The 20,609-nt window shown below is 41.2% G+C and overlaps 1 protein-coding gene across 16 annotated transcripts in view; it reads left to right on the forward strand.

Annotated features, from left to right (window-relative positions):
- Nucleotides 1-14,501: 14,501 nt before the first annotated feature.
- LOC129483216 (liprin-beta-1) overlaps nucleotides 14,502-20,609 on the forward strand; it is a 179,389-nt gene continuing 173,281 nt past the window's right edge. For 9 of the 16 annotated variants that reach the window (XM_063640301.1, XM_063640315.1, XM_055280280.2 and 6 more), the window contains exon 1: nucleotides 14,502-14,726. The gene's annotated coding sequence lies outside the window, so the exon portion shown is untranslated. The remainder of the gene's footprint in view (nucleotides 14,727-20,609) is intronic. The other 7 variants (XM_063640311.1, XM_063640313.1, XM_063640303.1 and 4 more) reach the window with 1 other exon arrangement.

A 20,609-nucleotide genomic window follows, 5' to 3' on the forward strand; every position in this document is an offset into this window, starting at 1 on the left:
AATATTTTCCCAGAAGCTCCCAGCTGACTTCCTCCTGGGAACCACCTGATCAGACTAGATTATAGGCCCCAACAAACAAATAACTGGGATTGATCTGCCTCTTTTTCCCCTCCACTGTACCTGTGAGCTGAATCACAACAAATGGTCATGCTGCTCAGTTGCCACCAAAGAACTCATTCTTCTAGAGAAATCGAGTACACACAAAAAGTGAACAGTCTCTTCTGGATGGTAGGATTGTAAGTGACTTTTCTTCTTCAGAAAAATTTATGCAGTGAACGTGTTTTAACTTTATTTATTTATTTTGAGACAGGGCCTCACTCTGTTGCCCAGGCTGGAGTGCAGTGGCATGATCACGTCTCATCGCAGCCTTGACTTCTCAGGCTCAAGTGATCCTTCCCAACTCAGCCTCCCAGGCTCAAGCGATCCCTCCCACCTCAGCCTCCTGTGTAGCTGGGACCTCAGGCACATGTCACCATGCTTGCCACATTGTTAAAATTTGTTTTAGAGATGAGGTCTCACTATGTTGCCCAGACTGGTCTCAAACTCCTGGGCTTAAGTGGTCCACCTGCGTTGGCCTCCCAAAGCGCCAGAATTACAAGCATGAGCCATCATGTCAGGCTTAACTTTTTAAAAGCCTTTTTATTAAAAAGTGTTCTTACAATTAACAGAAAATTCGCAAGAATAGAATGAGAAATTCCCATATACACTTTATGTAGATTCACCAATATTTAACATTTACCAAATTTGCCTCATTAATTTCCCTGTCTCTATAATTTTTCCTGAGTCATTTGAAAGTCTGCATATATCATTCTCTCTCTCTCTTTTTCTCTTTTTTTAAAGACAGGGTCTCACTCTGTCACCCGGGCTGGAGTGCGGTGGTGCAATCATGGCTTCTACCTCCTGCAGCTTCTACCTCCTGGGCTCAAGCAATCCTCTTGCCTCAGCCTCCTGAGTAGCTAGGACTACAGGTCACCACACCGGGCTAATTTTCTTTTCTTTTCTTTTTTTGTGGATACAGGGTCTTGCTATGTTGTCATTCTCTTTTCTTTATAATACTTGAAAGTGTATATCCTAAGAACAAGAAATATTCTCTTACAGATCAATGGTTGTAAAATTTAGGAAATTTAACATTGATACATTACTTTAATCTACCACCTACATTCTAATTTTGTCAATTGTCCCAATGCTGTCTTTATAGAAATTCTTTTCCACGTAGGATCTAGTTTAGGATCTTGTATTAGGAATCTGGTCAAGTCTTTGTAATGTCCTTTTATCTGAATGACTTTCTCAACCTTTCTTTGTCTTTCATGCCCTTGACATGTTCTAACAGTAGGCCAATTGTTTTCCAGAATGTCTATCAGTTTGGGTTTGTTTGATGCTTATTCAGAATTAGATTCAGACTATGCATTTTTGGCCAGAATGTTACCTAAGTGGTGTTGTATTCTTTTCAGGAGATCATCTCTGGAAGTATACAAAGTCCATCTGCCCCTCATTGGTGATGTTAATTTTGATCACCTGGTCAAGGTATTGTCTGGTTTCCCCACTGATGTACAATGTTTTCATCATAAGGGAAAATTATTTTAAAGTAGTGTATTATAAAATATCACATTACAATAACTGGGAACTGAATTTAAATGAAAAATTGTATGTCATGCTCTCCTGTTTGTACAAAGAACACTTACTACACCCCACTGGTCGCACCAAACTTGAGAGATAAAATAGGACTTGAAAGCGTCATGTTGCAGAAAAGAAACTAAGGTTTGGAGAGGTAAAGTCAGTTGCTCAACGTTTGTGCCAGAGCCAGGACTAGGATCAGGATACTCTCTCCCTGATCTGCCACCCTTTGCCCTCCACAGTACTCAAAAGCCACAGCATAACAAATGCTTCTCCCTGCTCAGCTGTCACCCAAGAACTCTTTGAAAGAAATTCCTTCCTTCCCTTCCTTGTCACTTAATATAATTGTAAGATTCCAAGTCTTCAGTTCCAGATTCCAGATCTGTTCACATTAAAATGCAATCCAGGTCCAAACTGGAAGTGAGTTTCCTGTTTTATCATTTAAATGAGTTACCTTAAGCCTTGGTTATCTCAGCAAACTTTCTTCTCCCTGCTCACTGGTCATACTTGGAGCCAGCCAAGAAGGAGATAAAGAGGCTAGGATACAGTAGGCTGGATTCATTCCTCAGAGGTGTCTTTGTATGCTTGTGAGTAGAAGAGTAATGATGTTTTTTTTTCCTGGCTGGAAACAGAATCAACTGTGCTATTTTGAAATCTACCAAAGGCAGACAGCCCAAGAACATATAATTGCAGAGAGACAGTTTTTTCTGGCATCCATGTCTGTGTGTGTAGGTTGTGAAAAGCAATACTGGCCTAGCAGTAGATTTAGCGTCAAGCGAGCTGAGATTTAGTCCCAGGACTGTCACTAACGTATTCTCTATATTGCCATTTTGTTCACAATAGCAAGTAGTGACCTTTCTGTGCCTCTGCTTCTCCAACCAGTGATAAGAAGAGCTGCTCTTACATACGCACACTGGTATTTCATGAAGACAAATAGAGCATAGTGAAGGGAAAAAAGCGTACTGGTTCTTCCACTTAGTGGCTGTGGGTTATGAGCAGAATTCTGTCACTGCCAAATTCATATGTGGAAGTCCTAACCCCTGGTATATGAATGTATTTGGAGATAGGGTCTTTAAAGAGGTAATTAATTTAATTTTTTTATTTTTTATTTTTATTTTTAAGATGTTTGATTTATTTTTAATAACGCTTCATTGTATATTTTATACGCTCTCAAGTTACAGAAAACTGCAATGCTGAAATTCAACATTGGCTAGTGTCAAATGATTCCTTTTTTAAAAAAAAGATTTTGGTTTTAGGAGTGAAACAAATGGATCATGGAGAATGAATGCAGTAGATCATTACACAAGTGATCAGTCAGCATCTTTGCCTCCACATTAAGGTCACTGAGTGAATAGCTCAGATTTATAATATCTGAATTTCATGCCAGCATAAAACCCACAACCTAGACTAAGTTATCATAAGACATTAGGAAGAAAGTATGGTGATAATATATCCATCCAAATGCTACATAAACAGAAACACTGTGAGAAAGTTGGCTGAGCACCTGAATAATCTAATTCATAATGTCTCCAAAAAGCCATACAATGATTTAGGGGAAATAATGAATGAAGATAAAGACATATATAATTTAAGATATGTATGTATCATATATATTTCAGTCTTTAGACTTAAACAGTGTGTTAGACTTGCCTAGATAATTGTCCACTAAAAGATAAAATATTCTGATTTTTTTCTGCTACTGTTGGAGACATTCTGATACAGTTTCATTAAAGTTATTAAGTTTGAAACTGTACCTTTCTCATATTTTTCTAAAGAAATTTCTGATGTAGTGAAATTACATTAACTTTCAAGGTAGACAAACCAGTCCTACGACATACTAGCTACACTGACTTAAGTTTTTTTTTATTCTTTATTTTTGTTAGTTTTCCATTTTTATTACAAATAGAATTAAGAAATGATAACTAAAGAGGTAATTAATTTAAAATGAGGTCATGAGGGTGAGCCTTCATCCCAAAGACCATGTGAAGTGACAGAGAGAAGGTAGCCATCTACTAGACAAGAAGAGAGGCTTCAGAAGAAGGTGCCACCTGCGTTGACACTGATCTTGGCCTGCTGGCCTTCAGAGCTGTGAGAATATATATTTCTGTTGTTTATGGCACCTGACCTGTGGGACTTTGTTATGGCAACCCAAGCAGACAAATCCAGGGACCCGAGGAAAGTTACTTAACCCTTCTAGGCAGGATAAGTGACATAATTTTCAGGGTCCAGCGTAAATGAAAATGTGGGGACCCTTGTTAAAAAGTTACTAAGAATTTCAAGACAGCAACAGTCAAGCATTAAACCAAGTATGGGGACCACTCTAAGCAGCCCTGTGCAACTGCACATGTTACCCACCCATGGAGCCGATTCTTGTTCTAGGCCTCAGTTTTGTCATCTGGAAAGTGGGGGTAATAATTGCACTTACTTTTAGGGCTGTTGGGAAATTAAATCAGATTCTAGGACTAAGCTTTCAGAGTACATGAAAGGGCAACCCAGAAAGGTGTTCGAAGTTTGACATTAATTGTCATGCCTGGGTTGAGTTCCAGGATCACAAGAAAGAATAGCTTTTTTTTTTTTTTTCTCCGTTTATGGTCAATGAGCTATTAGTGGGAAGAGAGAGTGGAGATGGGGAGGAGAGAGCATGGATATTTTAAAGCTGAGAGAGTCTGCTGGGGTGAATAATGCAGATTGTTTGATGATTTGCTTGTTTATAGTCTGAGGGTCTCTGCTTCAGGGCAAGTGACTCCTTTCTTCTCCTCCTTCTCTCTTGCCTGCTACCCAGGAAGTATGCTCCACTGCAAGCGGCATTTGGACTCCAGAGCCTCCGTGTGGTTGCCTGACTTTCTGACAAAAGTGTTATTATTTCCACACATATGACTCTTTTATTCTATAAATAAATAAAGCTTTAGAAGTCAACTGAACACAACCCTGATGTCTAAAATAGGACAGAATAAATAAAGCTGATCCTTATAAGATTAATCCACATTAGAAGGTAAAGAAAGCCAGAGGATTCTGAGTGACATTTTGAAAGGAGGCAATTATTTTATTTGACATATTTATTATCTTCTAAAATAATTTAGACGCCAGGAGGTTGAATGAATTAGAATAAAACCTCCAACACGAAAGCTTTTTCAAACAATAATATTATATGGCAATAATTTTTAGTATAAGACAAAGTTCTAACTGAATCTTCTGCTGGTATTTTGGTGGATTTCATAGCATAGTGAACAGAAGAAATCTTAGCGGTTCTTCTTTGCAATTCAACCTCTCCCAAAGGGGGCTGAATCTAGGGTCCAAATCTTTTCCTTCTTAACATGATGATGTGTAGCCACCCCAGAACAATCGGGTTCAACTTTTATGTAACAAAGCTGTGAGCTGTTTTTCTGTCTCAACAGATGTCAGGTCATGTAACCAGAGCATGCCCAGATGAACTAAATGTGCAACAACGGGGGAACTTAAATGCTCAGAAGGAAGATTGGAGACTGAATTAACAAGTGGACACCTCATGGCCGGATGCAGGATCCAATCAAATCGAGTTCCGGTGTCCCCATGGCAGGATGCAGTCAGATCATGTCTCCCGACATTACCTCATTGCAAGATCCAATCAGATCACACCTCATTACCCTATGGTTATAAAACCTGGCTCAGCCCCCAGCTAAGAGAGACATGCTTTGGGAACCAGTCCTGATCTCCTTATGTGTTACATTAATTTTTAAAATCCCCCTTGTTAAATCCTCCTTGGTTGTGGTCATCGGGTTAACACCTGCCCAGTGACCAAATCTACCTGTTGTGTGGGTAACAGATGGAATCACTAAGTCACGATATCCATTGATTGCCCTTTTGATAGGAAAGCTCAGAACTTTTATAAACCAGTCCTATAAGAAGCAGCATCTTTCCTTATACTACTGGTTACTCTCATAAATGTAACTCAATAAAAGTGAAATAGGGTTGATTGAGGGAAGTTTTTTGTTTTGTCTGTTTGTTTTGAGATGGAGTCTCACTCTGTTGCCCAGGCTGGAATGCAATGGCATGATCTCAGTTCACTGCAACCTCCGCTTCCTGGTTTCAAGCAATTCTTCTGTTTCAGCCTCCTGAGTAGCTGGGATTACAGGCGTGCCCGGCTAATTTTTGTATTTTTAGTAGAGACAGGGTTTCACCATGTTGGTCAGGCTGGTCAGGCCAGTCTCAAACTACTGACCTCGTGATCTGCACACCTTGGCTTCCCAAAGTGCTGGGATTACAGGCGTGAGCCACCGTGCCTGGCCTGTTGTTTTTTTTGTTGTTGTTGTTTTGATTTTAGTAACATGAGATATGCTATGTCCTGACTCTGTTCTCATTATAGTTAAAATAAATAAATCTAAACTCCTTTAAGACCCTAAGTGAGCTGGCTGCTGATACGAGAGACCGTAGAAAGATAAAACAATATTCAAGCTTCTTTTCTTTTGGCCCTTCGTTCATTGCCCCTGTAATCATAGCTTCTTCATGCTAGTTGCTTAGGGAACTGGTTTGTAAAGTTCTGAGCTTAGGGAAGGAATGAAGCAGAACAGGGCCATGTAATTAATATAATGATATTTAATTAATATGCAATGATAATTGTATGTTGTAAACTAATACATTCTAAAATTCCCACAATGTGTGACAAAAATATACCACCAAGACAGACTGAGGTTGACCTAATGTCACAGTGTAACATGATTTAGAGACAAACTTGATCTTGATCACCAGATTACATATTAAGAACTTTCACCTCATTTCAGAATAAAAACACTTCACTTTGTCTGCTCTTATTTTTTTCAGGGAAGGTAAAATGCTCTCACATTTATTATCTCGTTTAAAGTCATAGCATTCCTTAAGCGCTTTTAAGTAGTAAGGCATTAAAAGTATTCAGATTACCTCAGGTGATAGAAATTTAGTGTGAGACTACCTGAGGAAGGAAGGAAATGCAGGAAAACCACTGAACCGTCAAGCCCCATGAGAACTGGAGCACAGTCCAGGATTCAAGAGTGAATCTACTAGTCTATTACTCTTACAGCTGAGCTTCTCTCTCAGCACAGACTCTACTGCCAAACTCGGTTGTATTATGCTACTTCCTAGTTATGTGACCATGGGCAAGTTACTTAAGCTCTCTGTGGCTTGGTTTTCTCATCTGCAAAGTGGAAACAGGGTTGAAGGTAATATATTTAAAGGCATTTAAAATACAGTTCGAGTCTCCCTTATCTGAACTGCTTGGGACCAGAAGTGTTTAGGATTTCAATTTTTTTTTTTCTTTTTTCAGATTTTGGAATATTTGGATTTTACTTACAGGTTCCTGTAAGTAACTTGCCAGCATCCCTAATCTACAAATCTGAAATCCAAATTGCTCCAATGGACATTTCCTTTGAGCGTCATGTTAGCACTCAAAATTTCAGATTTTGGAGCATTTTGAATTTCAGATTTTCAGATTAGAAATGCTCAACCTGTAGTACCTGATGCACAAAAATCGGCATGTGTTCACTATCATCATTACCATTTTAATTATTGCTGTCCTATTTTTGATTCCTTCAGTAGCTAGTGTCCATCACCCCTGTGGCATCCACCGCCTCATGGCTCCTGACTACTGCTTTTTCTAGGTGTGACTCTCAGCACATACTACCCTTTTCTGCTTTATGTTTTACTTCAGCTCCTGTCTATTTTCTTCTGATTTCATCTTCTAGACCTCATGCTTCTACTTACTATTCTGTGCATGACCTTTATTCATTCTGTTTATGACCTTTATTCCATGTGCCTCCTTGCTTCTAATCTACTCCATGGTCTGGTTTTCTAGACGTATTCAATGTGTCATATTAAATGTCTTGAGGGAAGATATACATGGCCCAGTTAGTGGGTGTTCAGTATAGATCTCTGCTGAACAGTTCCTGTGCCTGTTTGCCCCAGGCCATTGACAAGTTTATACCTGGCTGTCTTCATTCAGGTGGGAATCCATGCTTCGATCAGTGCTATTGAAGGGTGGTAGGAAGGTCGCTGAGGAATCCTGGGTATAGAGAGCCATTTCAGACTCTCAGAAGGAAGTTGTGGAGTTAGCAGCATCAGAGTTTCATGGAACACCCTTTTTTAGTTTGTTTGCATTAATGACATCCCAATCACAGATGAAGAAACTGAAGTTCGAAATTGTCAAATGATGCTGGGTCTTACAACTCAGAGCACGCACTTAACATAATTTTACCAAAGAAGAGGTGCTATTTCTTACACTTTCTTTTATTCAGAAATGGGTGATGACCTCTTTTCAGAAATGAATGTAAAAGGCACTAATATGGCTATTACATTATGTATAATTCAGAATTCAAGCCATATAGGATCAAACGGAAATTAAAGTGAAATAAGATTAAGAGGTTTAAAGCCTTTAAAAGACGGACATACTGGCTGGGCACAGTGGCTCATGCCTGTAATCCCAGCACTTTGGGAGGCCGAGGTGGGCAAATCACGAGGTCTGGAGTTCGAGACCAGTCTGACCAACATGGTGACACCCATCTCTACCAAAAATACTAAAAATTAGCTGGGCGTGGTGGTGGGTGCCTGTAACCCCAACTACTCGGAAGGCTGAGGCAGGAGAATTGCTTGAACCTGGGAGGCGGAGGTTGCAGTGAGCCGAGATCATGTCACTGCACTCTAGCCCAGGTGACAGTGCGAGACACTGTCTCAAAGAAACAACAAAAAAAAGACAGACACACTAAAGTGATATTTGGGATACTTTCCCATTGCTTCCTTAATACCCCGGCTAGTTTAACAAACCACAGTACTGATTATCTGGCAATTCAGATGTTGCACAGTCAGCATCCTTCAGTGGAAAGGAATTTCTGAAGATAGACTCTGGAAGAGCAAGGGAAAGTAGCAGAGAATCTAATTTTTATGGGACTTGGGAGATAGATGCTATATCCTGAAGGTTTATCAGCAACTTGTTTCAACGTGCCAGGAAAATTTCTTCAATGAAAGCATTTGTTTAAGCCAATTTTTCCATCATCATCTTACATTGTTTTTAGCTAAAATTTATTTCTCTTAGTCTTCTTTGACAGAAGTGTCTGGGTTAAAGTTAACCTGCCATTTTAAAATGTAAGTTCTAGTCAAGTAAAAGAATTCTAGTTAAATATTAGGAAAGACTGAAGAGACAATAAATTAATGATTGTCTAGGTGACAGGTGAATGAAGTAGAAATTAACGGATCAGTCTGAAGCCTGGGAATTGTATATATGGCACTGGTCCAGGGAATGTCAAGTTGGGTAAATTTTGATCAGTAGTGAGCCATGACATATTATTTTAAAACTGAGCCCTATTTAATATTGTGGCAGGTGGAAATCAAGGGGGGACTTACTGGTTTTGAGTAATGCTCTGTTGTTGCTGGGCGTGTTCCTAAGACTTTGAAGAGGCCTATCCACAGTGCACGTCGATAGGAAGGATGGCGGGGCTCTCCCACCCAAAGGTTTGACAGCTGTAGAAAGGCTTGGGCTGCTTGGGGCAAACATTACGCAGATCACCTACATTCAATGAAAAACAGGAATTGCTCCTGTGTATTGAAAAGGCTGGCTCCCTATCTTGTTGAGGCCTCTCTCAGAATACAGAAACCAGACATACTTTTTAGGAGATTCAATTAAGGAAGTTTGTAATGAGGTTAATTGTTTAAGGGAATTTAATTTGTTTAATTTAGTCATTCATTGAACATTAATCAAAGACCATTAAAACCAATTATCCTTATTTTTAATTAAATTTTTTTCAACTTATAAATAGACTAATAAAACGAGTAAGTTGAATGTAACTAGATTTTTAGATGTATCTGGTGAGTAACCAGAGAATAACCAGCACAATTGGGTTGCCAAGGAAAAAGTGATTAAAATAAGACTCCCCACTTGGAGCAAGATATTGTGCCTATTTCTAACTTGTCTCTATGGGCAAGAAGGGAACGGGGAGGAGGGGTGGATTCAGAAATGATGTCAATGGTGATAGCTAGGTAGTGGCTTAGTATTCAATGAAAGGATATTAAAATAATGTCTGGATTATCACCAATGCCATGCTTAGGATCAGACAGAATAAACAGTAATTTCCTTTAGAAGGAATTCTGAAGCTAAGCTTGTTTGATTTGGATTTGGGTTCATGATTTATACCATGTGTTTAACCCACTCTGTGTTTGGCAGTGTGACTGGGATTACAACAACTGGAGGCACCCAGATCCTTTGTGATCTGTCTGGTCAATTTATTCCTGAACTTCTGAAGACCCAGACCATAGCAGGTGATGAGTTTCAGGCAAAAGACAGCATTCGTTCACTTATTCATTCAGTGAATATTTAATCAATGTCTATGGGACAAAACATGGTTCTAGATCCTACAAAGGATGTAAAGATGAAATAAATTAGCATTCTATTCTTGAGGACTGTAAGAAACTTGGAGCCAGAAAGGAACATAAGGCACCTATAAAAATAATAGTACAATTGTTTTATGTCGTAGGAAAAAGGAAAATATGTTTGCTTATCACCTATGATGTGTCAGGCAAGGTGCTCTGTCATCTTGCATATGACATCTTGTCAGATCCTTGCAACAACACTGTGAGGTAGATTTTTGCAGAAACAGGCAAAAATCACAGTGAGGATGTATTAGGAAATATGGGTGCAAAGTCATGCTGTGCATGCAGTGTGGGCACATGAAGAAGAGTGGAAAATAAGTTCAGAAAGGTAAGTTGGGGGCAAGGATGTGAAGGCTTTCGGATACCAGTCAAGAAAGTTTGATGAGTTTTCTTCCTTGGTAAAGGGAGACTCATTTAAGTGTTTAGAGTCAGGAGTGATCACGGTTGTGCTTTAGAGAGCTGCACCTGGAAACCTATAAAGACCAGACAGGCAAATGACGTGGACTTGATGAGTAGAGTGAGCTTTTTCTGGTATCTGCATCCAAAGAAGGGGAGGTGTCCTCATGCCTCCTCAGATTTGGGGATGGTGTAACGGAAAGAGTCAGCTTGTTCTGTTACTGCAAAGGGCAGAAGTGAGAGTGTAAATTGTGGACAATCAATGCTTTAGACACAGAAAGACAAAATAGGTTTGGAGTCAAATAGACCTTGGTTTCAATCCCAGTTCTTGGCGATCTGGAGCAATTTACTTGTATAACCCTGGAGAGTCTTTGATTCCTCATGTCAAAATGGTGCTAATAACACTTACCTTGCAGGATGTTTGCGAGGATTAAATGAGACACAAGACAGATGTCTTTGGGGAGAAAGTCAGTAAAGCAGGATCCAGATGGATATGAGAAAGATCTTTAATGGTGGGCTGCTTGCTTATTTTGTGTGTTACTGGTTGCCAGTTAAGTTCAAGCAGGGGCTGGAAGCTACCTGTAAGGAAAGCTGAAGAAGGGTTTCTTGCATTTTAATAGTGGTTGCATCAAATGACTTTTAGGATCCATTTCAAGTTCTAATTGAGCAGGTGTTCTCTTGCTCTGCAGTGTCTCTTGCTCGCTACCCCGCAATAGTGATACTCTTTGGCCAAAGGTTAGGCTGGTCGTAGGAATAACTAGGCAGAAAATATCTAGACCTACAGAGTAAATTAGCGTTGAAACCATAGGAATCATAAATGATCATTTGCACTAAGCCAGCCAGGAGCCAGGATAGTGAGTAAGTTCTGGCTACCTGCTCATCAGGCATCCTGTCTTGCTTCTGCTGCACTATCCTGATTTTTTTGGAGTTTCCCCAAGATACCCAGAGGCCAGTGATTTCAGTATGTTTATTTAAGGGTTACACTGTCTTCAAAAAATGAAGTATCATGGTGAAGCCTAAATGTAGAGCAGATAAAGGAGCTGTAACTCTGGTTAAAGAGAGGTGGAAGGAGGCTGAAATCTGAACCATTGGTTCCTTCCTCACCCACTCTGTAACCTCTAGCTTGAATGTTACTGCTCCAGACCTGGCCTGTTTTCAGCCTTCCCTTTGAGTCTTTTGTTTTCTGGATTCTGGATGGCAGCTGTTATCACTCCAGCTGCAGAAAGGATGGGAGGCGACTTCCTGTTTTTCTATCCTGCCATCTCTGTGGGGGTGGGACATTCCCTCCCCCATCTCCTGTGGCTGGCTGTAGTTTTGGAAAAATGTGAGCCTGGATGCAGCCGTCCTGACTAGGGCTGGAGGAATGGCTGGTAGCCACCCAGCCTCTGTTTGAAGGCGTCTGGGAGCAAGACAGGCAACAGACACTGATGGACAAGTTGTGTCCCTGACTGTGGGACAGGGAAGGGTCAGTAGCTAAGAGAGAGGTGAAGTAGTTGGTCCAGAAGTGATCTGAGGGAGTTAAGGGTGTTGAATGAACAGTGGGTAGGGGTGTGGGAGAACAGAAGGACTCCGGCCAAAGCATGAAAAGAAAGAGAGAGGAAAAAAAGAACAAGAAGAAACAGTTAAAGTTTTTGTCTGAGAGATTATTTGGGGATAGACTGCATTTAAAGAATGGAAGAGAATAGAAATGATACAATGATCTATTTTCTCATGCCCCGTATTTTTATTGAGCCTTTTCCTTGAATTGGGTATAATGAATATAAAGAGGTCCTATAAGCAAGATGCTTGCTCTTCAGAGTTTGGGAAGGCAGGAAAGGCATTTAACTGGACATGTATAACCACATGTTTACACATCTACCCAATCTCAATCCTTATAACAACCTTTAACATAAGTATTGTCAGCCCTATTTTAAAGAGGAGGTAACTGAGATTAGGGATGGATGTTTCAGTGACTTGCCCAAAGTTACCCAATAGGTAAGTGGCAGAGCCAGGCCAAGAACCTTGAGTCCTTTTTTCTGTCCGCTGTAACACACAGCTAAGTCTTGGCAGAGGACGAGGACTTTAATTTAATTAGGCTTTGAGAGAAGGGTGGGACTTAACACACAGAGTAGTGGGGATTCCGGTTAGGCTGAAAGGTGAGAATGAAGCAGGGATCTGTGAGTAGACCTGTCTGACTACAGAGAGGGTTTCCTGGGAGCGAAGTGGGAGATGAGCTGGGAAAGGTAAGGAGAAGCCGGATAAGGGAGAGTTTTAAATGGCTAGATAACAATTGCAGGGAAAGGGGCACCTGATTTAGAGGGGAAGATGTTGATGACAAAACCAAACATTTTAGAAAACTCATCTGGTAGTGGTACAGAGAAAGAATTAGAACTGGGGGAAACTGGAGTCAGAAATTCAAGTCAGGAGTTTGGAATAATGCAGGTCTGACAAGCAACAAGATGGTAATGATATAAAGTAGGTCTGTGAGAGCAGTGGCCCAAGCCTGTGGATTTCTTGCAGCATTCTACTGTTTGAAAAAGTATAAATTATGGACACTCAATACTTGAGATATGGAAAGAAAAACAATGGCTTTGGAGTCAAATAGACCTTGGTTTCAATCCAAGTTCTGGGTGATCTGGAGAAATTTACTTACATAACTTTGCTGAGCCTTTGATTCCTCATGTTAAAATAGGGCTAGTAACACTCAATTTACAGGATGATTGGGAAGATTAAACAAGACACAATGCTGGATTCTTTGCATCCCTCTACAATTTTTGGCAGATCGGTGAAATGTATGGCATGTCATCAATCAAAAAACAATGAGGCCTGGCGCGGTGGCTCACGCCTGTAAACCCAGCAGTTTGGGAGGCCGAAGAGGGCGGATCACCTGAGGTCAGGATTTCGAGACCAGCCTGGCCAACATGGCGGAAACCCCGTCTCTACTGAAAATACAAAAATTAGCCGGCTGTGGTGGTGGGCGCCTGTAGTCTCAGCTACTTGGAGGCTGAGGCAGTAGAATCACTTGAACCCGGGAGGAGGAGGTTGCAGTGAGCCAGATCATGCCACTGCACTCCAGCCTGGGTGGCAGAGTGAGCTGTTTAAAAAAAGAAAAAAAAAAAAAAAGAAAGTTATTAATTCACTATATTTTTAGAAGATGATGTGTTATATGCTACCTATATCTCATACAAATAAAGCTGCTTTTCACCATTCAGTTCTGCCTCTAAGCAGCATCTGCCTTGAAAGAACCATCTTCTGAGAACCTTTCTCTTCTGTCAGCCAAGGGGATTATACCGCATGATATCTGTCAAGGATAAACGTTAGTTAATTCTTAATTGATAGCTCAGCCGCTACAACTGGTTCCATTCAACAGTAATTATTCTCATGTGGTTTGTGGAACTCAATTGTGAGGTCCCTCCTTCCTCCACCCTTTTCAGTGTGTGCATTAAAACAGCAGCCTTAAGGTCTTTAAACGTGTAAAAACATTTTTCTTGCTTCAGAGATTCAATTTTACTTGCCCGAGAAGCTTGTGTGGTGTGATTTTCATCGCTAAAAGCAAAAGCAGCCACATGGCTGATAACACCACCACTTAACAATTCAAAGCTCGGTCACCGTTTTCAGGAGTATCTTCCAAATCTTTTTGAAGTGCTTTTGAAGTTCTACATTCCCCGTCTAAGGGAACACCCAGCAGTCCCAGGATAAAAGGGCAGAAGGGTGAGCTGACGTTTTCCTTTATTTGCATGGCTTAAAGCTAGCCATTTTCTACACCACGCGCCGCCGGGCTTGTACATGCCCGTGTGCCTGAGACACCGAGGCAATTGTTTCTGCTTAAAAAGGGGGTTCGCGTGGGTTAGTTTCGTTTCTGATCTGGAATCTCAGTAACTACAACAAGAAAAGTTTAAAACTCGACCCGCCAGGTTCTTCCCCATCGGATTATCTCCGGTCCTTAGAGATAGCAGGAAGGGCAGCATTTTCTTCCATCCACCCACTTCCAGTCCTAGTCTGGCTCAGCGAGGAATGTATAAAATTAGTGGACTCCTCTGAGTGACGTTCCCCGGCTCCAATCAGCGGGCGCGCAGGCGCCTCCGGCCCTGCCCCACTGCTGACTCTCTTTGGCTGATTCCTGCAGGGAGGGAGGAGAGAAGGGCGGCAGTGGGAGGGGGAGGTACCTGGAACTGGGAGTGATGTCAGCTCCCAGCTCGGTGCCTGCCCGGATTCCTGACATGGTGTAGTGCAGGCAGGGTGGGGAAGGGACGGGGAAGGACTCGTGTGCTGCGAGCCGGAGGCCGGGCCGGAGTGCTGGGGCTTTGAACTCCGAGAGGAGGTGGACCAGAACTTTTGGAACTAGTGCCGGTGGCTCTCCACCCCCCCAGGTAAGGGCGTTTTACTCCACTCCGAGACGGGAGGGAAGTGGCACCGTTGTGTGGCTGCAGCTGGCTGTTGCAGCTGCTCCTCCTCTTCCCCGGGTCGATTTCCTTGTGCAACTCACTCCTGTTTCCCAATGGGAACGGGCACTTTTTGGGGGTGGTGAGAGGGCAGGGGTAGGGCTTAACTCTTGGGGCTCCGACCGAGCTTGTACGTGAAGAATACTCCAGGATTGGACGTTTAGGTCTTGTCTGTATCCTTAGACCCCCACACCCTAGGCTCCCAGTAATACCTGAGAACCCCAACCAGAGGGGCGTGTGTGTCTCTCTGTCTGTGTGTACTGGGGCATTTAAAAATGCCACAAAAAATTACGGATCATCGACTCAAAAATTATGCTCGTTGAAAAGAAAAAAAAGTTTTGTATTTTTTTGTTTCCTTGTGGCCTATTATATATTAAAAGAAAATCAATGTTATTCTTTTATATCAATGTAAAATATCCTTTTGTGTAATCCAGTCAGGATGTGAGAAATTCACTTGGGGTGTTTATTAATTATGAGCTTGTGGGAAAACTGGTCTCTTGGGGGCACACTTCTAAAACTGCAACTAGTATTCACTCATTTTAACCGAGAAATCCCTTCAGCTGCCAACTTTATATCTGGAGGGGTTAGGATGGCTGCTGAGAATCTTCAGATCTGTTTCCTGTGGCTGCTTGAGGGGCAGGCTGGTAGTTGTGTTTTCAGGGATCTTTCTTAGAGAAGGGAGTCTTAACAGGGAAATGCGGTGGAAGGCGTGGCATATAAACTCTTAATTATAGGGACGTGAATTTTTCAACCTGTGGGACCAAAACAAATCCTTGCTTTCAGTAAGAACTGCGGAGAGCAATAGAAAGAGAACTTGATTTCAAAGTCCAAGTTTGGTATTTTGAGAAGGCAATTGCCTGTCGGGAGGAAAAAGATACTTTTAAGAAGTGAAAGAATAGAATTCTGATTTCTGTTTATTTCTTATTTCAAACCCTGTCTTTTTCCTATGTGGAGATTTTGTGTGCCCAGGTCGCTAACTGGGTGTGATTGACTTTCTCGAGGGGGCGGGGAAATTGACTCCATACGCTGATTCAGGACCCTCTCATCAGTGCTTTAAGGCTCTCTTCTGGAGCAGGAAGGAAAAAAAAAAAAAAAAAAAAAAAAAAAAAAAAAAAAAGTAAGCGCTGAGACTCCTGAGTCAAGTTTCCCCTTTCTTTCACCGAAGTTCCTCCTCAGCAGTGAGGATCCTCCTGTTGCCAGGTCTGGAGGAAATGGGGGTGGACTTCATTGTAAGTCAAAATCCATATCCCAGGCCCCTGAAGGAAAAGGCATTTCCAGGAGATGGAGAAAGAAAGAAGCCACAACAGTACGCCTAGTAAACCCAAGTCAGGAAATGGGATAGAGGACTATAGATGGGGTTCTCTATCTTTCTAGCCAAATGACCATTAGGTTTCAGAACTAGAAAGAAGAGTTTGGTTGTGCTGTTGATGACATACGGGGGTCTGTATTGTTCTTAGTTCCTGAAAAAATTGAATAGGGTGGAAAAAGAGCAGGCTCTTTGAGAGAGGAAATTTGCTTTATTGGAAAGACAACATTTTAATTTTGGTTTGTATTTTGGCTTAAGACACAGAAATTGCAAATGGCTCTGCAATGATGGTGAACAAGTCTTTTCTATTTATGTTCTATGGGGAGTACATGAAACATACTGTGTTTTCTAGTGTACTTTTCAGTAGGATAGAGCTGTGGAGTGGAGTTTCTGTGGGCTAATGTGAACTCACTGTAGTGTTCCTTGTGTTCCAACTGCATTTGTAATACCAAAAGATGGGGCTGCAAAAGCCAGACAGTTAAGTAAAGAAGAGTATCTTTAGGATGTTATCCTTATGTGCCAAATTCAGATTTACACTTTCTTTCCAAGAAACTAGTCCTAGTTTAGGGACTTGAATATACCAAAACTCTAAATTTGATTCACAGTTTGAGTAATAGCAGTAATTTTACATACTTAATTTAAACCAATATTTCTCTTTCTCAGTCCACGTTTATGAGGCAGATATGGTGTAGGAAAACACAGAATACTTAAAAGATGTTTGAGTTATTGAGAAAGGTAGGATCAGTTTTTGGTTAAATTCCTTTTGACCAACAACTGTCATATTTCCAAGAGCAACTTTAAAAATTAAGGTCAGCCAGGTTTGGTGGCTCACGCCTGTAATCCAAGCACTTTAGGAGGCTGAGGCAGGCAGATCACCTGAAGTCAGGAGTTTGAGACCAGCCTGGCTAACATGGTGAAACCCCATTTCTACTAAAAATACAAAAAAATTGCTGGGTGTGGTGGTGGGCACCTGTAATCCCAGCTACTTGGGAGGCTGAGGCTGGAGAATCGCTTGAACCCAGGAGGCAGAGGTTGCAGTGAACCGAGATCTCATTATTGCACTCCAGCCTGGGCGACAAGAGCAAAACTCCATCTCAAAAATAAATAAATAAAATAAAATAAAAATTAAGGTCATCTGGCCTTAATGGATAAATGTTGATTTGAAATCCAGGACACACTGAAGTTCCAGATCAATAGTGCCTAATTTCAAGGGCATCATTGACATTTTTTGGGAACAAGTTTACCGAGGGACAGTTAATTAACTGTTTATGTAGTCTTTTTGTTGCTCCCTGTTCCACCGTGAGATAAATCAGAACGAGGTCATTTTTCCCTCAGTTACTGACTAGCTGACTTCTTTTAAAACCTTTCCTATTCATAAAATATTTGTATAAGTTAATTTAGATTATGTTGATAATTTGTTACATTAAAATTAACTTTTTGTTTATATCCCAAACCAGCATAATTTTCAAACTGTTAACTGAAAGAAGACCTTATTCAGCACTGTGTCTTTTTTTTTCTTTTTCTTTTTTTTTGAGACAGGGTCTTGCTCTGCTGCCCTGGATGGAGTGCAGTGGTGCAGTCTCAGCTCACTGTAGCCTCTGCCTCCCAGGTTCAAATGATCCTCCCACCTCAGCCTTCCCTGGGACTACAGTCATGCACCAACATGCCCGGTTAATTTTTGTATTTTTAGTAGAGGCGGGTTTTTGCCATGTTGCTCAGGCTGGTCTTGAACTCCTGGGCTCAAGCAATTGACCCACCTCGACCTCCCAAAGTACTAGGATTACAGGAGTGAGCCATGGGTGCCCAGCCTGTCTTTTCAAAGATGTTATTACATGTCTCTGGCCTAGTTTGAATTACCTTTTCAAAACAGTGAATGAAGGAGTGAATTAATGAATGCATATTCATTCATGTTTGGGTCTGTGTCTCGATTCTTTATTAAAGAAACGTCGCTTCAAGGTGAAAACATAGGCAAGAAGTGTTGCATAATGACGTTTTTATTTTCAGTGATTTCCTTAGAAAGTCATATTAGCTCCAAAATTAAGAAAAAAAAATCACAGTTGAGCAGCCAGTTGTGAAATCTTTCAGGGAGCCATAATCATAACTATCATGATTATTTTGTTATTTTTAACCATGGTCAAGCAGATGGATTTCAATATGAGAGTCAAAGCTGTTAGGGTTACTGTCACATTTTGATACAGGGTATTCTTTGTTTTTTTGTTTGTTTTTGAGACAGAGTCTCTCTCTGTTGCCCAGGCTGGAGTGCAGTGGCATGATCTTGGCTCGCTGCAGCCTCTACCTCCTGGGTTCAAATGATTCTCATGCCTCAGGGACCCAGTTAGCTAGGATTACAGGTGTATACCACAAGGCCTGGCTGATTTTTGTATTTTTAGTAGAGACGGGGTTTCACCATGTTAGCCAGGCTGGTCTCGAACTCCTGACCTTAGGTGATCTGTCTGCCTCAGCCTCTCAAAGTGCTGGGATTACAGGCATGAGCCACTACGCCTGGTTATGCAGGGTATTCTTTGTGAATAAAGGGAACAAAATGTCTTCTGGCCAGCATTTTCTGTTCAACTAAAGGTGGATGACTTCACAATTAAATCAGTTATCGAACTGTCCAAAAACTGCTCTGGGCTCTTGTAATTCAGTGCATCAGTAGTCTGTTATGTCAGTTATTTTTCAAATTCATTGCAGTGCACGTCAGAACCTTCTTCCTAGTAAAAAAAAAAAAAACAAAACCCTACAGCTTTTGTCATATATGTCACTGCCACAAAAATTGATGCTGTGTCGTATGTTTATAGCAGCACCATTCACAATAGCAAAGACTTGGAACCAACCCAAGTGTCCAACGATGATAGACTGGATTAAGAAAATGTGGCACATATACACCATGGAATACTATGCAGCCATAAAAAATGATGAGTTCATGTCCTTTGTAGGGACATGGATGAAACTGGAAACCATCATTCTCAGCAAACTATCGCAAGGACAAAAAACTAAACACCACATGTTCTCACTCATAGGTGGGAATTGAACAATGAGAACACATGGACACAGGAAGGGGAACATCACACACCGGGGACTGTTGTGGGGTGGGGGAAGAGGGGAGGGATAGCATTAGGAGATATACCTAATGTAAATGACTAGTTAATGGGTGCAGCACACCAACATGGCACATGGATACATATGTAACAAACCTGCACATTGTGCACATGTACCCTAAAACTTAAAGTATAATAATAATACAATTTAAAAAAAAAAGAAACGAAAAAAAAATGGAGCTCATAAATTTAAAACTAAACTGAATTTTTCCACCCTACAAAATACATAGAATCTTTCTTTTACACTCTTCATTTTAGATATAATAATTACTGATGCTCATTTGGTGTTCAATGATAATGTTTCCAAAAGCAAGTGGTGAGCATTTTTTTCCACTTCAAAAAAAAACCTAACACGCCAGACAACTGGATTTTAGATTAAAAAAATATGGATTCTTCCAGGAGTTTTAAGTTTACGCACTTTTTAGGCAGTTTGGGGGAGGAGGGGAGAGAACCAGAGGTAAATATGTACCAGTCTAAACCCACTGAAGAGTGTCTATTTCTGAAAGGTGGGTTTGGCCTCTGAGTGGTCCAAGTGGGCGTGTTGTCACAGTTTGTGAGTGCTCTTTGGTTATGCATCTCCCTGGAACTTGATGGGACTCACATTTTGACTGGCCTACGCACACATCCTTGTTTTTGTTGGCAAGTGTAATGATTTCAGAATAGAAAGATCATGTAGTGGTTTTATGGACAGGGGTGCACCTAACAATGTCCATGCCTGAAGGAATTGTATAAACTCAAATTGCACTGAATATCAGTCATTCTGGCCAAGGGTCATGTCTTAAATATGGATCATATAGGAGGAAGATCAAGTACCACCATCACGTTTGGGGCTGGCCCTAGATTTTATGGACACCCTCTGGACTCCACAGTAGGCCTGGATATTTTCACCTCTCCTTTAATTTAGGGAAATTATTCATTTGAAATAAAAAGGCAAGTTCAGAAGAGTAGGTGTGCTCATTCTTAGCATGTGTGTCTTTATTAAGAGGTGAAACTCCATTTCACCTGGTGAAAGAGGGACTAAGGCTTTTTTCAGTGGCAAGTCTATTCCTAAAGAAGTGGCCAGGCTGGACGTGATGGCTTATGCCTGTAATCCCAGCACTTTGGGAGGCTGAGGTGGGTGGATCACTCGGGGTCAGGAGTTCGAGACCAGCCTGGCCAACATGGCAAAACCCCGTCTCTACTAAAAATACAAAAATTGGCCGGGTGTGGTGGCGCATGCCTGTGGTCCCAGCTACTCAGGAGGCTGAGGCAGGAGAATTGCTTGAAGCTGGGAGGCAGAGGTTGCAGTGAGTTGAGATCGCGCCACTGCACTCCAGCCTGGGCAACGGAGCAATACTCTGTCTTAAAAAATAATAATAATAAGTTGCCAAATTTTAATTTTTCCTTTTAGCAATAAAAGCTGAACTC

This window comes from Symphalangus syndactylus, chromosome 5 (assembly GCF_028878055.3).
Source record: "Symphalangus syndactylus isolate Jambi chromosome 5, NHGRI_mSymSyn1-v2.1_pri, whole genome shotgun sequence".
Lineage (NCBI taxonomy): Eukaryota > Metazoa > Chordata > Mammalia > Primates > Hylobatidae > Symphalangus > Symphalangus syndactylus.